At 54.5% G+C, this 24,449-nt stretch overlaps 1 pseudogene; it reads left to right on the plus strand.

The window, feature by feature from the left end:
- The first annotated feature begins 7,343 nt into the window (after positions 1–7,343).
- On the plus strand, positions 7,344–7,923 carry LOC148773587 (cytochrome c pseudogene; annotated as a pseudogene).
- The last annotated feature ends 16,526 nt before the right edge of the window (positions 7,924–24,449 follow it).

Consider the following 24,449-nt stretch of genomic DNA (forward strand, 5'->3'; position numbering starts at 1 on the left):
GTCAGCTCAGTGGCTCAGTCGTGTCCGACCCTTTGAGACCCCATGAACTGCAGCACGCCAGGCCTCCCTGTCCATCACCAACTCCCGGAGTTCACTCAAACTCATGTCCATCGAGTCGGTAATGCCATCCAACCATCTCATCCTCCACTGTCCGCTTCTCCTCCCCCCTTCAGTCTTTCCCAGCATCAGAGTCTTTTCTAATGAGTCAGTTCTTCACATCAGGTGTCCAAAGTATTGGAGTTTCAGCTTCAGCATCAGTTCTTCCAATGAAAATTCAGGACTGATTTCCTTTAGGACACATGAGATTGGAGAGGAATAATCTTTAATCATTACATGACTCTGGCACTTTTGAAGTGTGCAGGCTAGTTGGTTTAGAGATTGTCTCACACGCGGGTTGGTCTGCTGTTTCCCCACGCTTAGCTTTGATGACACGTTCTTGCAGGAAGCCGTGCAGTGATGTTTCGTCCTCCTCGCTGCCTGATGTCCACCTGTCGACCACCTGCTTGAGGTGGTGTCTGGCGGGCTCTCTGCAATAAACTGTGCAACTGTTATTTCCTCCTTTGAGTTAACAAGGTTCTTGTGGGGAGACGCTTTGAGATTGTGCAGACGTCCTGTGTTCCTTCTTGAGGTCCTAGGGGAGGGTCTCTTTCTGCCTCTTGCCAGCTTCTAGGGGCTGCCAGTGTTCCTTGGCTCATGACCCCCTTCCTCCACCTTCTGAGCTGGTGACGCAGCATCTTTTCTCTCTGACTCTGCTCTCCTGCTCTTCCATTGTCATATCACTTTTTTGGATACATGACCCTTCTATCTCCCTGCTCTAAGGGCTCTTGTGATTACATCCAGTCCACTGGGATAGCCCAAGATAAACTTGCCATCTCAAGATCCTTAAATTAGTCAAATCTGCAAAGTCCCTTCAACTGTGTAAGGTAATGAAGTCACAGGTTTCAGAGATTAGGATTTGAACACCTTTGAATGAGCTTAGTTGCTAAGTTGTGGCTGACTCTTTACAACCCCATGGACTGTAGCCCTCCAGTCTCCTCTGTCCATGGAATCTTCCAGGCACGAATACTGGAGTGGGTTACCATTTCCTTCTCCGGGGGGTGTTTCCAACCCAGGGATCGAACCCGCATCTCCTGTGGCTCCTACACTGCAGGCAGATTCTTCACCACTAAGCATCGTCTGGGAAGCCCCTTGACCACCTTTGGGAGTTCATGATTCAGTCTACCACACCTATCAACACTATCGTGGGCAGCTGCGCTCTTTAGGATAAAGGTTTGCTACTCTAACAGAGGATTAAAACCAAAAGCGGCTTACACACAAAAGAGCTACTTAATTCTCTCCCACAGACAAGTCCAGGCATGCAATTTAGGGCTTGGATGGCACCTCCACAGCACAAGGGACCCAGCCTCCTTCTATCATGTTGCTCTGTTGTCCTCCCCACATAGCTTGTGTCTCATGGTCGGAGATGGCTGCTTCAACTCCTACCATCAAGTCTGAATTCCAGACAGCAGGAAATAGAAAGAAGATGGGAAGAAGCACTTTTTCTTCCTTTAAAGGTAAAATCCTTATTTGGCACACATCAAATTCATTCACATCCTGGTAGTCACAAGGCTGTGCAAGGACCTCTGGGAAACTTTAGTTGGAGTCATGTGTCCAGGTAAAATATTACTGAGAAATAAGAAGAGAGAGTAGTGTCTTGCCAAGAGAGAAAAGAGGGTCCAGTGATGCCTTTTGACTGACCTGATGGCCAAGAGAGAACAGGCAAGGTTGGGGGGAGGGAGGTGCATGCTGTGAGTTGGATTCCTTTGGCCAGAAAGCTCAAGGTTAATGCTGAGTCTTACACACAGGCGGAAACAGTGATCGAGTTCCCCGGCATGAGCGTGCGGCAGCCATGTTGGTACCAGCTTTGCATGGAGAGTGGCCAAGTGGGAAGCACGTGCAGTTCAGAGACGAGTGGGGTTGGACTTGCATTGGGCTCTTCCAGTCACTACTCTTTGGGCCTCAGTTTCTCCACAAATCAAGTGGGAATCACAAAATGGACCTTGGGACTGCTGGTCGATTCAATGCAACGGCCTAACCCAGGGCCTGGCACACAGTAGGGCTGAAACAGCATAGCTAGTTGTGATGTCCACACACTCCTCCGTGGCTCTGTGCCGTGAGCAGCCACATCTCAGCTCTTAGAGACAGACAGATATCCATGATGGGGCCCTTTAAGCAGAAGGCCTTTGAGAAATGCTCTGATGATTTGGTTCTAGCTGTTATCCAGCTATAATTTCTGTGTTTGGAAATTCGTTAAGAATTCATTTTGATGAATCCCAAATGCATGCACCATGGAAAACAATTAGCATTAATAGTGTAAAGGAAGGAGGTCAATAAATAGATTCATTTTTAAACTGTAATAATTTATTTGCTTCCCGACTTTTGGGAAATACTGCATCTTCGGGTGACACTTCGACCGTTAAGTAGCCGAAGCGCAGTGATTTATGGAAGGAGGCTGAGCCGCAGCGCACGGACCCTGCGCCCGGGGAGGGCAGCACCCGCGAGCAGCCGGCCAGCACAGCAAAGGACGGGGGAGGCCTCCCGTTTTAGGAGCTGCTGCAACTGGACAAAGTGTCCATCAGGCGTCTCCCATCCTTACCTGCTTCCTGAACGCAGCACAGCAGACGGGAAAATTACGGAGACGGGCGCCCCGAAGGCAGGGACAGAAAAGCTGGCGTCCGTCAGACAGTGAGCACGGGAAGGGGTGAGGGCTCTGAAGACGCGCGGGCCAGGCTCTGAGACGCACCGTGCGGCCGCGGCGTCGGCCCGGAGCAGGGAGGCGCGGGAGGGCATGTCGGTGCAGAAACGGGAGGTGGCTCTAGGCTGAGCAGAAGGGAAGGGGCAGCGGAAGCAGGGTCCCTCAGAGTGGGCGAGGGCGTCATCACCCATCACTCATCACTCAGCGCGGATGCTGCAGCCTTTCTCACGGTCACAAGAGGACCACCGAGACCGCTCACTCCTCCTGCCCAAGATGCTAGAGCGGGCTCTCAGAGCCGAAGCGGACGAAGGTTTGCTTAGCGTAAAAGGGTAAGGAGGTTGCAAGCAAAACCACGGCCCTGCTCTTTTGTAGCCTCCTATGGGACGTCATGGGGCTTCCCAGGTGACTCAGTGGTCAAGAATCCACCCGCCAATGCAGGAGAGGAGGGTTTGATCTCTGGGTCGGGAAGGTCCCCTGGAGAAGGAAACAGCAACCCGCTCCAGAGTTCTTGCCTGGGAAATCCTATGGACAGAGGAGCCTGGTGGGCTACAGTCCATGGGGTTGCAGAGTCAGACACGACTTAGGGACTAAACAACAACAACAGTAGGATGTCATGGGGGCAGCGGCGGGTAGAGAAGCATGTGGGCTCCACCGGGGGGACGGTAGGGCTTGGGAGGAGGGACAACTTGGTGGCCCCTCCCTTGAGGCCCAAAGGCTGCCTGCCAGGATCCTGGGTGAGCGGGCAGAAGGGCTGAGGGCTGCCCGGTTTGGCAGCTGGGTGCGGATGGCCAGGCCCGTGGGGGGACCGGCACAGATTACATTTTAAGGTGACAGTCACCTTTGACCTTTGGGACCTCTGGGGCCACTGGTCATCCATCTTAGAGCCGCTGACCAGCAAGCTCTGGGCTATTTTTATGGCCAGCAAACATTGCACATTGATTGAATTGATTGAGATCTGCATCTGGCTCATGGAGGAAGCACAGTGCCTCTCCGCCTGAACATGCAGCTCGGATTTCTGCTTTTGTCTCCGACCCTCTCCCAGCACCGAAGGGAGACAGGGCACACACAGAGACACACACGTGCCAACCACACACACCCCCCACAAACACACACACATACGCACAACCACAAATGGGGATAAACCTGACCACATTTATTTATCCCCCAGAAGATTTCCTGGTGCAGTGCTCATTTCCTGTAAATAGTTAAAAGGAGCCTCGAAGGAATTTAGTTGAGAAAAAGCAGAGGTGTGTTTAATTCAGGGAGAATCCACACAAACACACACAGAGAGAGCTACCAAAATGCTCTATCAGGAGCTTGAAAGTTTAAGGGAAAAAAAGCAAGCAAACAAAATCTATCTGGGATTAAAAACATCTGGTGAATTTGCCAGGTGGCAACTGGGCTAATGTGCTAAGTCGCTTCAGTCCTGTCTGACTCTGCGACCCCATGGACTATAGCCCACCAGCTTCCTCTGTCCGTGGGGTTCTCCAGGCAAGAAGACTGGAGTGGGTTGCCATTTCCTCCTCCAGCGGATCTTCCCAACCCAGGGATTAAACCTGCATCTCCCACATTGGCAGGTGGCTTCTTTACCACTGGGCCACTGGGGATGCCCTCCATCATGCCTAGTGCTGTCAATTTTTTGACTGAGCCCTGACCCAAGAACGTGACCTAAAGGCAAGAAGATTTCATACCCAGTCCCAAGGCCTTTCTCCCAGGACATGACCACAGCCATCGCATTTACGTTTCAGAACACTGGCCTTGCTGACCTCCTGGGCACTTGGGCTGGGGTCCTCGAGGTCCAGCCTGTGCCAGGCATGTGCAAACCTCAGCCCCGGTCTGGGCTGATGGGCCCTGACTCTGAGCATCCCAACCGACCAATGGACCATTTTAGTACCTCCTCTCCGCCCGCCTAGCACAGGAAGAACTCAGTTCTGGAATGTTCTTCCTTCTGAGGCTCTTTTTTGGCGAGAACAGGGAGTTGTGAGAAAGGCACCTCTTCTCTGGCTCAGCTACATGGGGTGACCAGACCAGGTGGGGAAGGGAAAGGACTCGTGTGGAGGAGGGGACCCCCCTGAGCAGAGGCCAGGACAGCCTGCGCATTCCTGGCAGGCTTTCTGCTAACAGCCTATGTCCTCTCCCCTCTGCCCCTTCTCTGTCCCCTGATGCGTGTGTGCCAAGTTCCAACCGTGTCCAGATCCGCATCCCCGTGGCTGCACAGCTCTCAGAAACGGGTCCCTGTGAGTCCCAGTGGACGCTACCCTGGGGTCCCTGGGAGTGACTTCTCTGTGCCTGCGTGCTAAGTTGCTCAGTCGTGTCCGACTCTTTGTGACCCTATGGACTGTCCACCAGGCTCCTCTGTCCAGGGGATTCTCCAGGCAGGAATACTGGAGTGGGTTGCCATTATTTCTGATTTGGAAAAAAAAAAGCCCTGGTCCCTACTTTCCCCTTTTTCCAGTCCATGCCAGCTTGCGTCAGGAAAGAGGGGGTCCCCTCAAGTGGGGAGAGGGCCGTGGGGAGCCCTCTCTCAGAAGCGGTCAGGTTGGGCAGTGGGGGGCTCATGCACCTGGTGGAGGGGATCAGTGGTGACCGCGGGGAGAGCTCCAGGGTGCTCACAGGATGCTGCGGACGTGGCCCAGGTTGGTGAGACATGCTAGCGGCTTAAGCCTTTGATCTAATGCCAGGTTGAAGACAGGTTCCTGGGGATCAGCTCCTGCAAAAAAATAAAAAGGAGAAAACCTAAAAAGAAAAGAAAATCAAAAGAGAGTTTCAAGGGAATTTCCTTAGTGGGTAATGAGGCAACTTGGCAGCCAGGAGCTTGGGCCACCCAGCAAGCTGGGCTCAGCAAGGAGAGGCCCCCGAGTCTGCGGGGGACGGAGGTTACGGCGTTTCTCAAGCAGCTCCACCACAGGGCCCCGCCGGCCAACCGCACAGGCCACCCCGCACTCACCTCCATCCTGTTCTCGGACTCCCAGGTGACCAGGAGGCTTAGGAGCAAAACCTCAGATCCTTGGAGCCGGGATCCAAGTGCAAACCCTCCTCCAGGTCCCAGCCCTGCTCTTTCTAGTCACCGCGGCTGGCTTCAGTGTTCCTTCCTGTAAAATGGGCAGTATAATTTTACCTCCGTGGTGCTGGCAAGGAACAGCCAAGCTGCTGTGTGGCAAGGAACAGCCAAGCCTGCCTCACCCTGCCTGGTGCAGGGCTCTTCACTGCTGACAGTTTGGGCGGACAACCTGTTGCCGTGCAGGCCTGTCTTGGGCAATATCAGACATTTAGCAGCAGCCCTGGCCTCTACTCAGGGGGCATCAGGAGCCTTCCCTAGTGGGGACAACTGAAACGTGTGCAGACCTTGCCACGTGTCCCCTGGGGCACAGAACTGTGCAGCTGAGAGCCAGGGCCCTGCAGAGATGCGGGTCTGCAAGTCTCCACTGGGTGGACGGAGGGGAAGAGAGCACTGCCCTCAGCGACCACTTCCCATTACAAGTGGAGGCTTTGGACAAGCCCTCTGATCTCTCTGGCCCTGTTCCTTCACCTGTTCAGTTCAGTTCAGAAGTTCAGTCACTCAGTCATGTCCAGCTCTTTGCGACCCCATGGACTGTAGCACTCTAGGCCTCCCTGCCCATCACCAACTCCCGGAGTTTACCCACTGAGTCCCTCACCTGTAAAAAGGGGGGTGATAACATTCCTGCCCCTGCTTAAAAAGCTTCTCGGCTCACAGGCTGATCTCAGTGTAACGGTGTTTGTAAGCCAAGTGCTACCTGAACACAAAGCAGCCTCACCTTTAGAAGGGGGACCCCAGAGGACACGGATTTTGTCTGCCTGGCACTCACTGTTGAGGTGCTCAGGAAATGGACCCCGCCCGAGGGAGCAAAGACTCTGCGGGCTGCTGTGGGTTGAGGCGGGTAAGCTAGGCTGGGCCCAGCGGCTCCTCGCAGCCATGAAAGTCGATAAAATCGATTCATCCTGAACCTTTGACCCCTGCAGCAGGGCTGTCACTGGGAGGCTGGTCTCCAACTGGAGTGTGCATGAATATCGGGGGGCCTTGTCCGCAGTGGGGAGCGCCAGGCAGGGGGCCTGGGGGCCCGGGAGCCTGCCTTCGGGCAGAGGCCCCCTCCCGGGTGGACTGGCCACCCTGCCTCTGCACAGTTGGCACTCCTGCGGGGCGATGGTTCCCCAGGCCCCAGCGCAGAGGTCCTCGGCCCGGGGCGCCCCATGAGAACAGTGGGCAGCTCTCTGGCTCTGCCTCTGGCTTGCTTGTGGGGCAGTGGACGGGTTAATGCTCCCTGGGGCATCTTCAGGAGCAGGGAGCAGGGACCCTGGCAGCTGAGCAGGCCCCTCAGCAGGCTCAGCGCCCCCCGCCTCTCTGGGGGCTGATGGTCACCCCTGTGGAGCCAGCCCATCCCCACCCGCAGGAGACCAGGGCCCAGCCCCCAACGCTATTCATGATCTGGGAAGGGGTGGGGGGCTTCCTGCGCCCAGGATTTGCTTTCTGATTAGCTCCATTTTATTTCTTGGTTTTGTGGGTGGAAAAAAGCTGAAGAGGGTTAGAGACAGGATGTTTGGCCTGCAAGCAGGAACCTCTCAGTCATGCCTGGAGAGAGAATGATTAAAAATGGGTGCGGTGGAGAAAGGCAGGAATATTTTTGTTCAGAAGTGTGCCCAGTGCTGTTCCGTGGAAAAGGGACGCAAGCACAAGACTGGACCAAACCCCTTGGTCTGTTCAGGCAAAAGATAGCTTGCTGGTTCTCTGAGACAGACGTCAGCAGGGAAGCACATCACCTGGGGAGAGAAGACACTGGTGGGGTACTTGGAGAATCCCAGGTCGTCCATCCCTGGAGCAAAAGTGATCTCCACTGACATTCAGGAGGGAGAAAGCGGAGACTTGATAGCTTACTTCAAAAAAGCTACTAACGAGTAATAGTTGGCCACTGCCTTATCTATCACAAAAGTCTCATGACTCTTTGTGTGTACCATATTTAAACTGATCTCTTATACTAAAATTCAGATCACGAATGGCTGATGGACTATTTCTTTTCGACAGTCCTGATTTAAATAAGATTGCCTTGTGGCTAAATAGAAAAAAAAAAATTGCTGAAGTGGGCCTCGGGGTTCAGGAGCGTGGGCTCAGCTCCCGGAGGCCACAGAGTCAGGGCCGTGAGTCTGAGACCCTCTGCCCTGATCATCTTTGCAGAACGGGCTTTCCTTGGGTGTAGCAGATCCTCAATAAATTCTGCTTTAATAAAGTAGAATTCTGGAAATTTGTCAGCAATATCTAAGCTTCCGCCAAGACCCCAGTAGTATGTAAATCCTCCTGTGGCTTCAAACCTGCCTGGAAGCTGCCTCTGACAGGCTCTAAAGCACCCTCGAGACCCAGAAAGTTCCTGAAGCTCTCGGGAGCCTCCGTGGTTCTGCTTCTTAGGCAGAAACACACACTCCATGAAAACATAGCAGGAGACCCTCAATTAAGAACTGTACTTTTTGTGTGTGTGCTATTCAAAAGCTTTGGTTAAGTTAATTAGAGTTCTTAATAGCTTCCTTGGTTACTGTTTGGTTCCAAGACTTAGGGCTTGAGAACAGCTGGCTGTGCCCTCTCACCCCCCCAATCCCCTTCACCCTCTCACCCCGCCCCTCACCCCCACCGCCCCACACGGCTCTGGGCAAGCCCCACCCCTCCGTGACCCAAAACCCAAGCTGCCCCTGGGCTCCAAAGGGGTTGGGGACTTCAGGCTTCACACTGACTGTTCTCCAGGCCCCAGAGGGTCCCAGCTGGGCCTCCCCCAGCACCCTCTTGCTGCATGAAGCCATTCCCTTTACAGAGACGAACCTCCTCTGTTTTGTCCTGACTTTCTACTCTCACGCTCTTTGCTCATCAACAACATTTCCAGGCATTCCTGAAGCTTCGCAAAACACAGAGCGTAGATGGGAGGGCTCTTGGATTGGGCGGGCAATTGTCCCAGCCGCTATCTGATTCCTGTCATCTGCACGGTACAGTGGACCGGGCTCACAAGGCAGGTTTGGTCCTGAAACCCGGGGGGTCGGGGGTTCGGCAAGAAAGTTCTTCCTCCTTCTGAACCACCCTCAGTCCCCTCTGCGCCCACCCAGAGAAATGAACGGGCAGCAGCCTGCTCTGAACCTCCTGCCCTGCAGTTAGGCCTTGCAGCTGCATGCCACGCGCTTGGCCTTGGCGCTGTGGTTGGATCGGGCGCTGTGTGCGGGATCCGGGGGTTGGCCTGGAGGGTCAGAGAAGGGGAGGCAGCCGCCAGCCCTGGAGGCTGCATCCGGCGGGCAGGGCCAGCGTGGGAAGCCACGCGGGGACCCAGGCTGGGACAGACACGGAACTTTTACAGGTCAGCCGACTTACAGGTTGCAGTCAGACGTCCTCCGCCAGGGCAGGTGGCCCGGTGAGCTGGGATGGCTGCCATATGGGCGCTGTGGCCTGTATACGATTTTGGAGTGAAAACTGACTCTGGGGGGCACCCACCCACTTCCTGCCCGTCTCAGAAGGGAAGGCGTCCAGCTCCTTACGTGTGAGGGCAGGGCTGAATTTAGCTTCTGACAACTGGTGAAGCACCTCGGTGGAAACCCAGAAAAGCTAAAGCAGGGCTGTTGCTGCTTCAGTTGCTCCGCCATGTCTGAGTGTTTTGCGATAGGAGCCCGCCAGGATCCTCTGCCCATGGGATGTCCCAGGCAAGAAGACTGGACTGTGTTGCCATTTCCTCCTCCGGGGGGTCTTCCCGACTCAGGGATGGAACCCGCGACTCCTGCACTGGCAGGCAGATTCTTTGCCACTGAGCCACCTGGGAAGCCCAAAGCAGGTGACATCTCCTAAATTAAACCTCAGGCGGCACGGCCAGAAAGGCCTCTGGGGATCATCTCATTCAGCCTCAAAAAAACCAAAGCCCATGGGGACCAATGTCTTAGCCGCCAGGACGCAGCTGACTGGAGGCCTTGGAGCTCTTTCTGCTGCATCACAGGTGCTCAGCTCTACCAACCCCGGTGCCCACTTTACAGGACAAATATCTTGTGATGCCCTCTTATCTATCTTAATATTACATTTACAGATAATATAACTGCCCCATATATACATAATAGAAATCGATATAATGCCCTACATGTACTATAAGGGAGAAATAAAAGGGAAGTCATTCATAAAGAAATAGTTCAATAAACAGATACACAGGAACAACTACACTCAGAGCCCATCACCATGAACGCCGTGGCCACAAACATGGACTGATGGGGATATACTGCACTGGTGGCTTAAACGCCTTCAGTGTCGTCGTTATTGACTGTGCGATTTCCTGAAACGGTGAACGACTCTCGGTGAAGTTACCACCAAGATGGAATACAATCTCCTGTTTTTTAGGAAAATTTTAGTCCAGGTTCCCCAGAAAACAGTGTGAGGCAGGGAGAAAATGATGCTTTCTCTAGAGGTACAATCCCACAGCAGCAAGAGTGAAGGATGGAAAAGCTACAGGGGACGATATAATGCTGGATAAGCCAGTTCTTCAGACACACCGCTGACTGGCTGAGTAAGCCCAGTTCCGCAGGAAGTTGGATCAGATGTAGAGATTACACTTAAGAATGCTGTTTAGTTGCTAAGTCTTGTCTGACTCTTTGTGATCCCGTGGACCATAGCCTGCCAGCTTCCTCTGTCCGTGGGATTTTCCAGGCAGCAATACTGGAGTGGGCTGCCATTTCTTTCTCCAGGGGATCTTCCCGACCCAGGGATCTGAACCCCTGTCTCCTGCATTGACAGGTGAATTCTTTACCCCTGAGCCACCCGGAAGCCCACACTCAAGAATAGACCACCCAAAAAAAGGAAAGGAAGGAAAATCTTCATGCCCCTTGGCCTAAGTTGGTTCCATGAGGAGTTAATTCTCTGGCCCCCCTGGGTTATGTTATCTGGTCCTCCAGACAGCTGCACCTTTGGTCTGACTCAAAAAAATAGCAGAAATATCTGGACACGAGAGCACAGGGCTGGTTGGGCTCAGGTGTGGCACACAACACCCTGCAGAGTCAGGTGGACCAGGATGCTGAAGATCTGGATCTGGGAGTCTGGAACAGCCCGGCGGATCCGAGGGGGTGAACACACTCGGAGACAGCAGAGTGCTTGCATTCCTGGCAGAGTCAGTGCATCTTAAAACCTCAAAAAATGTTTTGTGTTCGTGTTTTATTCTTTTCCCTTAAAGAGTCACGTTTCAGGCTCAAATTATTTGAATAGTTGGTGGAATGTTTGAGAACTAATGTAGAGCACAGGACAAGTGTGTGTGGCTGGGACTGTTTGGTAGATTACAGGGAAGTGACAGCTGATATTTGTAAGTTCCAGGCATCATTCTGGGGGCTTGGTCCAGATGAATTCACTGGATGTGCGTATTAACCTTAGGGAATCGGGACAGTTGATGGGGAAACTGAGGCGATACTGTCAGCTCCAACAGCCCCAGCCTCATCAACTAACCACCAGTCACGTCCCCCACCAGTCACGTGTCAATCAAAGCATCCCCTATGTCAGCCCCTCCCCCTCCATGGGAGCAGTGGGCTCTGTTCTCTATGGACCTGTTCTCGTCACAGACACACAGCCTGATTGGGTCCCCACTCTGGGCTCCAGGTTTGCTGATCTCGGGCATATCAGGGCTGAGGTGTGGTGAGAGGCGTCCTGGGCCAAAGGCTGGCTGAAGGAAGAAGAGTTTGGACCGTGTGCATAGAGCCCACTTCAATACCCTCCTAGACAGCAAGGCAGGCTGCCCTCTGGCCAGAGTTGTTTCCGAAGATTTTCAGGAGTTATCATTGCTGTTGCCCAGATTCTAGTGGGGCACCAGAAAAAATTTTTTTTTAAAATACAGAAACCCAAACCCCAAAGCAAACCAACTTTCTGTGTCTGTCTTCTGACAGCTCAGGCATTGCTATTTGTGGCCAAAAGCCAGCTGGGGGGTCACCAGGCCCATGGAGCCGCTGGTGGGCCAGTTGGAGCCCATCTGAATCTTCGTTCCCAGGGCGGCTTTGAAACGCAGACGCCTGGTGAGCATGGCCTCCCAGAACCGGCGGGGGTGGTTTCTCCCCACAGAGCTTCTGACAAGCATCTGCACAGGGAACTCTAGCCCCCAGCCTCCTGGCGGGTGGTCTCAGATCCGCCAAGCTGCCAGGCGTGGGGTGCCCGGGGCAATGGGGGTGAGGGTAGGAGGGGAGGCTGGTGGCGTCCACCTGTATCCTGGAGGCAAAACTGTCTCCTCTTTTCTCTGGCATCCGAGATGACATCTGAGACTGTCATCCTCTCACTCACTCCTGGGATAAGTAAAACAGTAATAATAATAATAATACTGGCTCAGCCTCACCCAGCACCTACTATGTCCCCGATACTATTCTCAGCACTTTATGGATGTTAACCCTGGCAACAACCCTGTGAGGTTACGTGTGTTCATGATAAGCTACCCCCGTTTTACAGATGGGAAAACTAAGGCACGATGCGTTTAAGTGATCTGTCCAGGGTCATGCCATAGTTCAGATGGTAAAGGATCTGCCTACAATGCAGGAGACCCAGATTCGAATCCCTGGGTCGGGAAGATCCCCTGGAGAAGAGAATGACAACTCACTCCAGTATTCTTGCCTGGAGAATTCCATGGACAGGGGAGCCTGGCGGGCTACAGTCCATGGGGTCGCCAACTGTCGGACACAGCTAAATGACTAACACTTTCCACTTCGTGCCATCCAGGAAGTGGCTCACGGACGTGTGTTTCTAACCCCTGCCCCGGGTGCCCTCGCTGCTGCGATCCAGAGCAACACACAGCCCCCGCGCTCTGCTCTGAGCAGGGGACACCCAACAGGGCTTCAGCAGCCCAGGATCGTCGCAGCTGTCCCACGCTGCTTCTCCCTGCACCCTGGCCGGGCAGACGCTGCGGCCACATCCCTGGCTCGCTCTCTCTCTCCTGCTCAGGCCAATCTGGGTCTCCATCTCAGGGGTTCCACCGGAGGCCTGCAGTCTGACTCCTCTCCGTCATCGCCTCGCTCGCCAGGCTGACTCATCCTTCCACTCGGCTCTGGCCCTTTCACCTCCTGCTCTGCTTCCTCCCACTTCTCCCTGGCCCGTCATCCCCGACCCAGGGAGCCTACTCCTCTTCACCCCTGGGCTGCACTCACAATTCCCCCACCCTCTGCGATCTTGGCCCCTGGAATAGCAGACCTCCCGGCCCAGAACGTCCTGGGCCCTGGATATTCAGGGTCAAAGATGAGATGGTTGACATAGCTTAAAAAAAGCAAAAAAGCCAGTATGGTTCTCTTATTAAAACAGGCAGCTATTTCATTTCATGCCAACTCATGACGGTGCCCATACTCTAGGAAAAAAGCAAAACGAGAAGAAAAACACCCAAACCAGTGTAAAGACAGTGTTCTGTTTGGAGTCAGATAGATCCTGGTTTCTTTGCACTGGAAATTCTGGAGTCTACGGAATTCCAGGCCTGGCTGCTGGGCCCTGGGCTTCCTTTCCTCTGACAGGGCCCTGGGGGTCCTGGGGTTTCAGGGGCGCCTCCCCAGCGCCGGCTCACGCCCAGGCAGAGCTGAGCAGTGGCTCCCAGACCCCCGGGCGCTCCGCGGGCCACTGCCCAGGAGCGGGGTTCTCGGGGGCACAGCGGGGGCCCCCCGCAGGCCTCTGCCTGGGAGCCGGGATTGCAGTGGGCGGGGCCTGAGCGGCAGATGGTAGCGCTTAGGGCCCAACTGCTCTCCAGCGCTTTGAACATCTTGAAAAGATTTCTTTAGAAGTTAAACTTAGCTTGGGAGCAACAATATGGTTCAGCCCGCGGCTTTGAAAAGGCCTCGGGGTGGGGTGGTGGCGGGGGGAGCCCGTTTCATGCCCCCACCCCGCTCGGGCCCTTGTTTGCCGAACCCTGTTTTTCTCACGTGTCCTGTGCCCACAGTGGCCCCTGATGTCGACTCCGTTGTCTGGGAGTCCTGTCTGCCCGGTCGCCTGTGCCCCACCCCCCGGCAAGTCCAGGCAGGTCTCCTGGGCCATCCTCCAAGGGCACATTTAGATGCCTGGGGCAGCTGGACAGATTCCTGTCCTCGGGGTGCCCAGCACAGCCAGGGCTGTGTTTTGCTGATGCCCCGAGTTCAGCCCAGGCGGGGTTTGCGGAGCATCCAAACAGGACTCTGGGTCCCAAATCTTTTGGCACCAGCCAGGACCAGTTTGCAACTTCTTGAATCCCAGAGCTCATGGCTAATTGCACTGGAATAATACCCTCCAAATCCCCATCCTAAGCTTGTCCTATTTAACGAATCCTTTGAGGGACAAAGAGTTTGATCATCTCTGGGCTCAGATAATACCTCCTGTCCCCACCCCACAGTTTTCCTGTCCTCAGTTTGGTCCCTCTGAACTCTTTCCAGAAAGAGCCAAGCTTCTCCCCAAGGAAGTCACCCAGGAGCATCTTCGGGGCAGGGAGAGAGGACTTTAAACTGGCAGAAAAGAAACGTGATCCCCGGCTGGCCTGGCCACTGCCGCTCACAGCAGCTTCAGCAGCTAGAAGCAGGCTCCATTGACCATTCATGAGATGTCAGGTGGGCTACAGATGGGAACACGGCGTTATTGATTTTTACTAGCCTGCTAAAATTGAAAGGGGGAAAAAAAAAAAAAACCCTCCTTAAAAGCTCCCGGTTAAGCTTTGTTTCCGAAATGATGATTCCAGGACTCCGAGTTTGTCAAAGGCAAATTTAAAATATCAGGGCTGTTGGAGAGATAATAAAATGAAATCTTCTTACAGCCCTTAACTTCAGAGAGGAGGGGATCTCTGCTCAGGCTCCGGGGTGGAGGGGCATTGGGGGAGGGAGGCCGAATCCCAAGGAACAAAACCAGGAGCCCCTCCCTGCCTCCAAGGCAGCTGCTTTGATAAGATCGGAGGTGAATCCAAAGCAATGAATTCCAACCACTCTAAATCGACACCAGTTCCCTGGTGAAGCGATGACAGAGGATGGGGTCCGGGAGCCTCATGCACCCCGTCAAGGGCACTGACTAGGAAAATGGGGAAAGTTTGGGGTTAGAAGGTTGTGCTCTCAGGGGAGGAAGCTGAGGCCCCCTGCCCCCGCCACCCTGCGATACTTATTTAGAGGTTGTTTTCTCTGTAGCACATCTTTTTGAGAGGTTGCCTCTTTCCAACGATGGGGAGCCCCCTTGCCAGTACACTGATGGTGGCTGATGGTTTAGTTGCTAAATCACGTCCAACTCCTGTGACCCCATGGACTGCAGCCCACCAGGCTCCTCTGTCCATGGGATTCTCCAGGCAAGAGGACTGGAGCGGGTTGCCATTTCCTTCTCCAGGGGATCCTCCCAACCCACTGATCGAACCCGGGTCTCCTGCATTATGAATTGAAAGTTGTTCAGTCACGTGTGACTCTTTGCAACCTCATGCATTGCAGGCAGATTCTGAGCCCCCAGGGAAGCCCACTCAGGGCCCAGACAAGTCTGTGGAGGGATCCATGCCTTGGTCAGCTCACTGGGCTGCTGTGGTCCTTGGTGCCCTCTTTCTGATCGCGTGCTGCGCTTGGGTCATTTCCTCCAAGTCTTTGAAGCTGGTAAAGTCTCTCGGGAGAAGTCTCTGTGAGTCCACCAAAAGCTGAGTGCTCGCGTGGTGGTTTCCTCGGAGGGAAGACCTGGGTCCCTATAGCCTCCTGAGTGTGAGTGTTCAGGTGTGGACACGCATGTGGGCACACACGGGTGTGTGCGTGTGTGTGCACGCACGAGCCTGTTTGTGGCCACACAGGACTTCGTCTGCACGTCGGATTGAGTCAGGAAGGCAACTTGGCTGGTGCCCACTTCCTCTGGAGCCGCCCAGTGGTGCTGCAGCGCTGTGGAGATACACGGGTTGTTGACTGATTGACCTTTTTCGAATTAAAAGAGCACGAAGCTGGGAGTCACGAACCCGGGATCTGGGTGATGCACCGACCGGCAGGTCTGCTTCTGAGCTCCAGACAGCACCGTGCTGGGGGCCATGGGGGAGTCACCCAAGCAAAGGCTGCCCTCCTGCCCCGGGACGATGGCATATATGCGTCAGCCGTCGGTTTCTCCCAGGTCCTGAAGCCTCAGAACTTCAGAGCTGGACGGGGCTCTGGGAGCCCGCACCTACCTTCTTACCTTGTGGACGAGGCGTCAGAGGCTCTGGGGGCCCATCTGACCCCCGTCAGGCCCCCGGGGCACCCTGGACTCCAGTCTCTGATGTCCAGCAGCCAGTCAGCCTTCCTCAAGCACGTGGGCCTGGCGCTCCAGATGCGACAGGCCCAGCAGAAGTCTGGGCTGCCCACCTTCTCTCTTAGTCGGGAGGGTCATTCACCAACGCTGGGAAGCTCAGCACGAAGGCCTCGGGAACCTCTCAACCCATCACAGGATGGCAGAGGCTCTGCTGCTGCTAAGTCACTTCAGTCGTGTCCGACTCTGTGTGACCCCAAAGACGGAAGCCCTCCAGGCTCCCCCGTCCCTGGGATTCTCCAGGCAAGAACACTGGAGTGGGTTGCCATTTCCTTCTCCAATGTGTGAAAGTGAAAAGTGAAAGTGAAGTTGCTCAGTCGTGTGCGACCCTTAGCGACCCCACGGACTGCAGCCTACCAGGCTCCTCCATCCATGGGATTTTCTAGGCAAGAGCACTGGAGTGGCTTGCCATTGCCTTCTCCGGGCAGAGGCTCAGGTCCTCCTTTACTACAGCGTTTATCCAACACTTCCTTTTGCTTCCGCAGTAACTATTAACAGACCCCAGGGGCTTTGTGGAGTGCTCTTCACTCCGCCTATTTTTTTTAAGTTTGCAAATTTGATTTTAATTAATTAGTTAATATTTTGGCCATGCCGTGCAGCTGGAAGGATCTCAGTTCCCCACCCAGGGGCCGAACTCCAGGGCCACGGTGGCAAATGTGAGGAATAGTAACCACTGGACCGCCAGGGAACCGCCCTCTCCATCAGTTCTGATTCTCAGAAGAGCATCACGAGGGGAGCCCACGTGAGGACACAAAAGCGCAGAGAAGGCGTGTGACGCCGAGATGGCCTGTGGTGCTGGGATTTCCATGCGGGTGGAGGCCGCTTCTGCTGGTCAGAGCGTGGCAAGTTCAGCAGCCCAAGTGGTGTTTGTCCTTGCTTCCCACTGACTGAATAGCATTTACTTGTTTATCGCTAAGAGCACTGGCTATGTTGAGGTTGATGGTGACGCCGTATGTCCCAGCACCCCTTCAGAGAGCCGAGGTTGGGTGATGGGACCCCATTCATCTCCAGTGCCTAACCCTGTTTCACGAAGGGATGGCAGCATCTTTTCAAGGCTCGTGGGCATGTGAGCAGAGAAGCTATGATAAAGTCTGTGCCATTAATACACAAAACAGGACACTCCGTGGAGTCCTGTGGTTTGGGGAAATCTTTCTTCCCCACCGCCAAGAAAGATGAGTGGCTTTGGAGTAATTTATTTTTTCCCATTTTAGAAATTTTTAAAAATAAATTAAGGTTTTAATTGGCTCTCATATGCCTTGCACACAATTTCAAGGAGATATCAAATTCCTTTCTTCTCTGGTAATGAAATCTCTTCTTGGTCAAAGATGGTCCCCTTACAGGTATCGTGATGACCAGTCGGAAAGATGCAGCCAGTGCCATGCACTGCACTCTTGCCTGTGGCTACATTGTTTATCTCCCCCAGTATTTACACTGTCATTGTCCCCAGTTATTGCGTTTGAGCTCTTGGTTTGATGTTGGGGGAGCTGTTTAGGGCAATGTCTTCAGGAATAATGGCATTGGCGACCTAAAAAATATCTATAGAGAGAGCAGAAGGGAACAGTCAGTTGGTCTCTAGCAAGCTCAGGAGTTCCACCCAGACTTCATTTTGCGGACAGAATTATGGAAGGGTTAGAAATTTCCAGATCAACCTCTTGTATACCATCCTCCAGCCTGCCCCCACCCCCACCCTCTTTCATTAGGGTGACTGGTGTGTCCCTGACCATAACCAGGGTAACCAGGGTCCTCCTGGAATCTGTCTCCAGTGAAAGGACCGGTGCCCAGCGAGGCCTTAACTCAGAGGGTACCCTGGTGATCAGGGAGGCGGAGCCTCCCTTCCCAGAGCCACTGGGGCCGAGTGACAGCTGAAAGGCTGCAAGTGTCCCTGGGAGACAGACGAGGACTTGGCACTATGGATAGATTTTTATCACCCTCCTGAATACTTCCAATTACAGGCATTAGTTCCGAGGCTTTGTTTAGCAATTGGTGCCACAGCAATTGGTTTTTGTTCATTGATTTACATGAATGCATATTGTGGCTGGCTTCTCAGGATACATAATTTGTGTCACTGCTTTTGTTCGTGGAGTTCTTTGGGGGAATGTTGGAGAATGGGAATATCACAGGAGGGGCACTCTCCCCTCTCCTTCTGACCGGGGTTAGTGGTGGGGGGGCAGCAAGCTTCTCCGGGGGATGGGGTGGGGGGAGGCAGGAGCGCAGTCCTGGCTCTCTCTCTCTGTGGCCCCACGCTCACAGCAGGCTTCCTCAACCTCTGCAGGACTGAGCTTTGGGACTGGGCCATCCTGTGCCTTGTAGAATGCGGAGTGGCATCCCTGGGCTCTGCCTTCTGGATGCCAGTAGCACCCCTCTGCCCACATGTGACACCCCAAAGTGCCTCTAGACTTCGCCGCATGTCCCCAGAGGGCAGAGTCACCTCTGGTTGAGAACCTCCGGCTGAGGATAAGCAGGGACTCAAGCAGACCTGGGAGCTTCCCACGTGGCTCAGTGGTGAAGAATCCACCTGCCAATGCAGGAGACGCAGGAGACTGGGGTCAGGAAGATCCCCTTGAGATCTTTGATCCCTGGGTCAGGAAGATCCCCTTGAGAAGGGCATGGCAACCCACTCCAGTATTCTTGCCTGGGAAATCCCACGGACGGAGGAGCCTGGCAGGCTACATCCATGGAGTTGCAAAAGAGTTGGGTGCAACTCAGAGACTAAACAGCGTACAAGCAGACTCAGACTTTCTACAAGCCCCGGTTTAGGACCTAGAATTTAGGACTCCTGGGGACCCCAAGGTGTGAGGAGATTGGGGAGGAGGATGAAGCTGGACCAGAGTTCACCCACCAGAAGGAAGAAGCTCCCACTAGGAAAAGATAAAATTAGCCAACCCTTCTATAAACCTCACAGCAACCCAACACTTTGCCTAAGTGGTCTAACTAATTTTTACAATCAACCTATGCAATCACTTGATTTCACTGCAAGAAGATCCCAGCAGTCCATCATAAAGGCGATCAGTCCTGAATATTCATTGGAAGGACTGATGTTGAAGCTGAAACTCCAATACTTTGGCCACCTGATGCAAAGAACTGACCCATTGGAAAAGACCCTGATGCTGGGCAAGATTGAAGGCTGGAGGAGAAGGGGACGACAGAGGATGAATGGCATCACTGACTCAATGGACATGAGTCTGAGTAAATTCTGGGAGTTGGTGATGGACAGGGAGGCCTGGCGTGCTGTAGTCGATAGGGTTGCAAAGAGTCGGACAGGACTGAGTGACTGAACTGAGCTGTGCAGTCGGTGCTCGGATTCATCTCCTCTTAGGGATGAGAAAACTGAAGCAAAGGGAAGTTCCTTATGCTCGAGGTCACAAATGCTCACTGAGAGCAAACCTGGGATTTGAACCCAGACCCCATCGGCACTCTCCATTTCGACCCTGGATTGTTTATGACCCTGGAGAAAGCAGCGTCTGGCGCTCAGAGCCCCGTGTCTGCATGTGGACCCTGCTAGCTCCCTGGCGGATCCTTTTATTGAGTCTGCAGCAGCTGCTCCTGCTGCCAGGGGGTTGGCTGGCCAACCTCCCCACATGACAATGCTCGGGGGAGAAAGCTAGAATGACCCTGCTTCGTGGCGTGGTGACAGGACATGCTCACTCTCCAGGGGAGTGCCAAGAGCCTCCTGGGGTCACAGGGAAGAATCCCATGAGCACTGGTTGGCAGTGACCCCTCCCAGGCCCGGTTCCTTTCTCCTGGGTTCATCCAGTCGCCCTGTGAAAAGCGTGGCTTCATCAAAAGATGCATTCAACCTCCCCCACTCGGGAGCCTTGTTTACCAAACAAAGCTGCTGCAGAGTTGGGACTGGGGTGGGGGCGGTCGGGGGGACTCTGGGGAACATGCTAGGTGGACGGGCAGGGGTCAAGAAGTGGGGTCAAAGGGCTGAGACCCTGGGGAAAACGGGAGATTAAACATCCTCCTTTTCAAATCGAGAGGTTGGGATAATTAATTGGTCCCCGAACATGAAAGCGTCCGATGACTGTGCTGGGCAGTGGCCATTCACGGTCTGCTTTTCTGCAGTCAGACCAGCCTGAGGGAGGCCTTTGGCAGCCTCTGTGCCAGCTTCTGGGTCCCCACCCCTGGAGGGATGGGGCCACCCAGGGCAAGGACAGCGGGGCCAACCCTAGAATGACGCCTCCTTTGCTGGCATCCGTCTATCTGAAGCTTGGGGAGGGAGGGAACAGCCAAGGGATCACTTCCTTTACAAGCGCTGGGTGGATCTGTGGGTGACTAGGTTCCACTTGCAGACCCGGAAACATCCCCATGAGACTTCTGTCCTTGGGGTGCTTGGTGAGATTTGGGTGACAGTTTCCCCACAGCATGTCTGCGGTGGGCTTCCCTGGTGGCTCAGATGGTAAAGAATCCACCCTCAGCAGGAGATCTGGGTTTGATCCCTGGGTCAGGAAGATCCCCTGGAGAAGGGAACGGCCACCCACTCCGGTACTCTTGCCTGGGAAATCCCATGGACAGAGGAACCTAGCGGGCTACAGTCCTGGAGGTCGCTAAAGAGTCAGACACGACTGAGGGAATAACCCCTACCCTACCTCTGATAACACAGCGAAGCCAGGATGGTCCCCAGAGATGCTCACTGGCTGTCCCTAGAGGTCGGGCTCAACACTATGAAGCCATTTTACAGATGAGAAGATCAAGGCTCCCTGGGAACATGCTAGCCGAGCTGAGACAGTCTGGGGCTCCTGACTGCCCGGTTGTCTCTCTGTCTTCTCCACCCTGGAGCACAGGTGCCTGCAGGACAGGCAGGCGGCAACTGTGGGGACTGCGGAGGAGCCAGGCTGGAAGCAGCAGGACTGCTCAGAGTCAGGGCCAAGTCCAGCGAGTCAGGAGGCCAGGGGGTGGGGGCAGAGCTGAGCTGCCCTGGGGGACAGAGGCCCTGGGGGGCTGCACACCCTCCCGGGGGACAGCCCCACCCCGGCTTGCAGAGGGATTCCTCGGTTATGGCTGAGCAGGGGTTGAGGGCCAAGGACCCAGGCTGGGTGGGTCTGCGCTGAGTGCCCTGGAAACAAGCCTGGAGGGCTCTTGGGTTTCCCTTGCTTCTTCCTGGAGTCTCTGCCTCTACGTGTGTGCCGGTCCTGTGTGAAGTACACTTACGGACTCGAGTTTTTCTAAAATTCTATGAATTGTTATCCCGGCCTTCTCCTCACCCCCTCCAAAATCATTCACCTACTGAAACATTTAGTGCTGCGGGTGTTTCTGTGCAGGCGTGGCGAGAGAGGGTGGGGAGGGGGCACCTGCCCTGTGGTAGCGGGGGTCTGAGGGGGTGCAGTGTGTGGAGGGGGGTCTGGCCTGTTGTCTGGGAGCCGGGCAGGGGCCGGAGGAAGCCTGGGCCCTTTGGCGGACTCAGTTCTTGCACGATGCGAGATCTGGCTCAGTTCCAGTGCCCTCGCAGGGGCTGGAAACTCTGGTGCTTTCCAGAATTTTCCACCCCCGCCCCACCCCCACACACACACTCACTAGCACATGCCGTGTCCCGGGCAAGGCCTGATTGATTTGCGGCTGCTGATCTGTTTAACGTCCCTTCTCCCTGGGCGCCCATCTCGGCAGGCAGAGGTGCTCTATTACCTCGCAGGCCTGGCTGTTGGTCGCTGACGCCCTGCACCCCCGGGGATTCCTGGGGAGGTTACAGGTGCAACCAGCAAAATGAAAATCCATAGTTTTTAAACCTTCATGAATTGAGAACGTAAACCTGGAAGATGGATCTGGAGTCACTAACGGGCCCAGCTCTAACTGGCCCATGCGTCCTCCGGGCGTGTGACTGAGGGCCCTCTTCCTGCAGTCGCTCCTGAAGGGCCCGGGAGTCCTCCCCTGCCATCCTCCCTGGCCGTGAGTAGGGGCGGGACGCAGAAGCAGCCAACCTGCCCGAGGAGTGGCCGGGTGCCCGGCGGGGGCTGGAGGAAGCAGGGGGCTTGGAGGAGGGCCTGGGGCTTTGCAGGCAGGGCCTGGACTTTGACTTGCAAGTGGCACCATCACTGGAAGAAACCGTGGGCCCGCCCCCACTGCCGGCTCCAGGCTGGAGCCAGCCCCAAGCTTGAATATGCTGCCACTGATTCAAGGGGGGCCTGTCCCAGCCCAGTCCAGGCGCTGGGTGAACAGCTGTGCTGCTGGCTGAGGGCGCGGGAGGAGAAGGAGCCAGCTCTGGGGTCCCGACTGGTCCTAGCCATCGGTGGGCAGGTTCGGGTACCGAGCCCTCAGGGCCCGCAAGCTGGCCAGGTCCCCTGCCATCCGCATGAGTCACTGCCTCTTCTGTCCACTCCGTTTCATGCAGTCACTGCCCCCAACCCTACTGGCCTCCTTTCCTTCACAGCATTGCTCCCAGTCGGACCTCTCCTGTGCTTTACTTATTGGCTGCTTTAACAACTGACTCCCTACTAGGATCGGAGAAGGCAATGGCAAGCCACTCCAGTACTCTTGCCTAGAAAAGCCCATGGATGGAGGAGCCTGGTGGGCTGCAGTCCGTGGGGTTGCTAAGGGTCAGACACAACTGAGCGACTTCACTTTCACTTTTCACTTTCCACTTTCCACTTTCACACATTGGAGAAGGAAATGGCAACCCACTCCAGTGCTCTTGCCTGGAGAATCCCAGGGACGGGGGAGCCTGGAGGGCTTCCGTCTATGGGGTCACACGGAGTCGGACACGACTGACGTGACTCAGCAGCAGCCCTACTAGGCTGTAAACTCCGAGAGGGCAGGGCTTACGGTCTCTTCTGTTCAGTAATTTTTTCCCCAGACCAACTGGAAAAGCGCCTGGGATGTCATCAGTGAATAATACACATTTGCTGATTCAGTGACCATCTCGGGGGAGTGAGGCTCACCCGCAGTTTAACCCAGCACTTCCGCTTGCTGCTTCTGACCTGAGGCTGCGGGGACTCTCCTGCCCAGCTGTCCCGGCGTTCTTGCTTGGCCACACAATATGTCTCTGCCCATCACGACTGTATTCGAAGACGACATTCTCGAGTCCAGCCCAGACTCAGAAGATTAGAGACGTGGAGAATTGAGATTTACTGATGAAGCGGCTGCTCTGGAACTGTGGCTCAGCATGATCCTTGAGCTTGATTGCAACAACGGCAATCAAGTTCTTCACATCCTTTGAGTCTTTTCCCTGACACTGCAGGGAGAGCGACCTGCCCTGCTCTTTAACACCGGACTCAGCCGCATGACTTTCTTTGGCCAGTGGGATGTCAGCAAACACAGAAGCAAGCCAGTTGGACTGCCTGGAGGAGCCTGGCCAAATCAGCCGGCGACCAGTGTCCTCTGATGCATGAGCCACCAGCAGCTCAGAAGAGCCCCAGAGTTGACCCTCAGTGGACTCCAGACACTTGGATGCGAGCAAGTGTTACTGTTGTACGTTTTTGAAGCCTTGGGTTGCTTGTTACTGGCATGAGATAGCAATCGATAACTGATATAGGACCTTCACAAAATCATCTCAAATTCACCGATTAGCTCCTGTATTCACTAGTGAACATTAGCATCACTTCCACGTTCTCCTGGCCTCATGCTTCTCATCCCCAGGCTTCTGACAGTCCTCAGACCTCATCCAACAGTCTTGTGCCTCCCACGTTCCCTCTCCACAGCCTTTCCCTGCGTCCCTCCCGCTTACACACCAGCGGTTCATTACACTAATTGTGTCTCGCCATCTCTCGTTCCTGCACAAGGTGAATAAGACGCCGAGAAGCTGAAAACACGGAGTGTCGGTGAATTGACTGTTCACCTGGAAGATTGAGATACAGGATGAATGAATGAACTCGGAAATGGAAAACATCGACTGTTTTACATTTTCATCCACCCCACGTTCATCACAGATGCCCCCACATTGTGGCAGGACAATTATTAACCCGTCTTAACTACACCAGGAGAACTTTTCAGTGGCCGCTTTCATTAAAGGGTATTAATGTGAGCTGCACAAGGCTAGAGCAGAAACAAAGAAGGAGAGGAAGAGGGAAAAGCTGGCTTTTTTTTTTTGCAAATGGAACAGGAAATACCGGATATATGCACTCCTGTATGGACTGTGATAAGCTGTGATGGCTGCCTCGAAAGACATCAACAGCTTCTCGGTAAACTTGTGCCCTGTGTTCTGAAAAGGAGGGCAGGAACAAGAGCCTGAGTGCAAGAAACAGAAAATAAAAGGTGGGGAAGGAAGTGGTTGTGACAGAGACACGAGAAAAGGGGAAACTGAGAACAGCCTTCTGAGTCCTTGGCTGTGAAGGACAGGAAAATTCACCTTTGGTCATCAGTCAGGCTCACTCTGCCCCCCTGAGATGTCTTGGCTGGTCGTGGCCAGTAAACTAGGGCAATTGAGAGCTTTAGCACTGGGGCTCAGAAGTGTTGGTTGGGCCCTGGACTGTGCAGCCGGGTAACGCCAAGAGTTGTGAAGTTCCTCGTCTGCCCCATCTGAGAGGGAACATGGGAGGCACAAGACTGTTGGATGAGGTCAAT

This window comes from Moschus berezovskii, chromosome 28 (assembly GCF_049115385.1).
Source record: "Moschus berezovskii isolate FMDL1 chromosome 28, NW_MosBer_1.0, whole genome shotgun sequence".
Lineage (NCBI taxonomy): Eukaryota > Metazoa > Chordata > Mammalia > Artiodactyla > Moschidae > Moschus > Moschus berezovskii.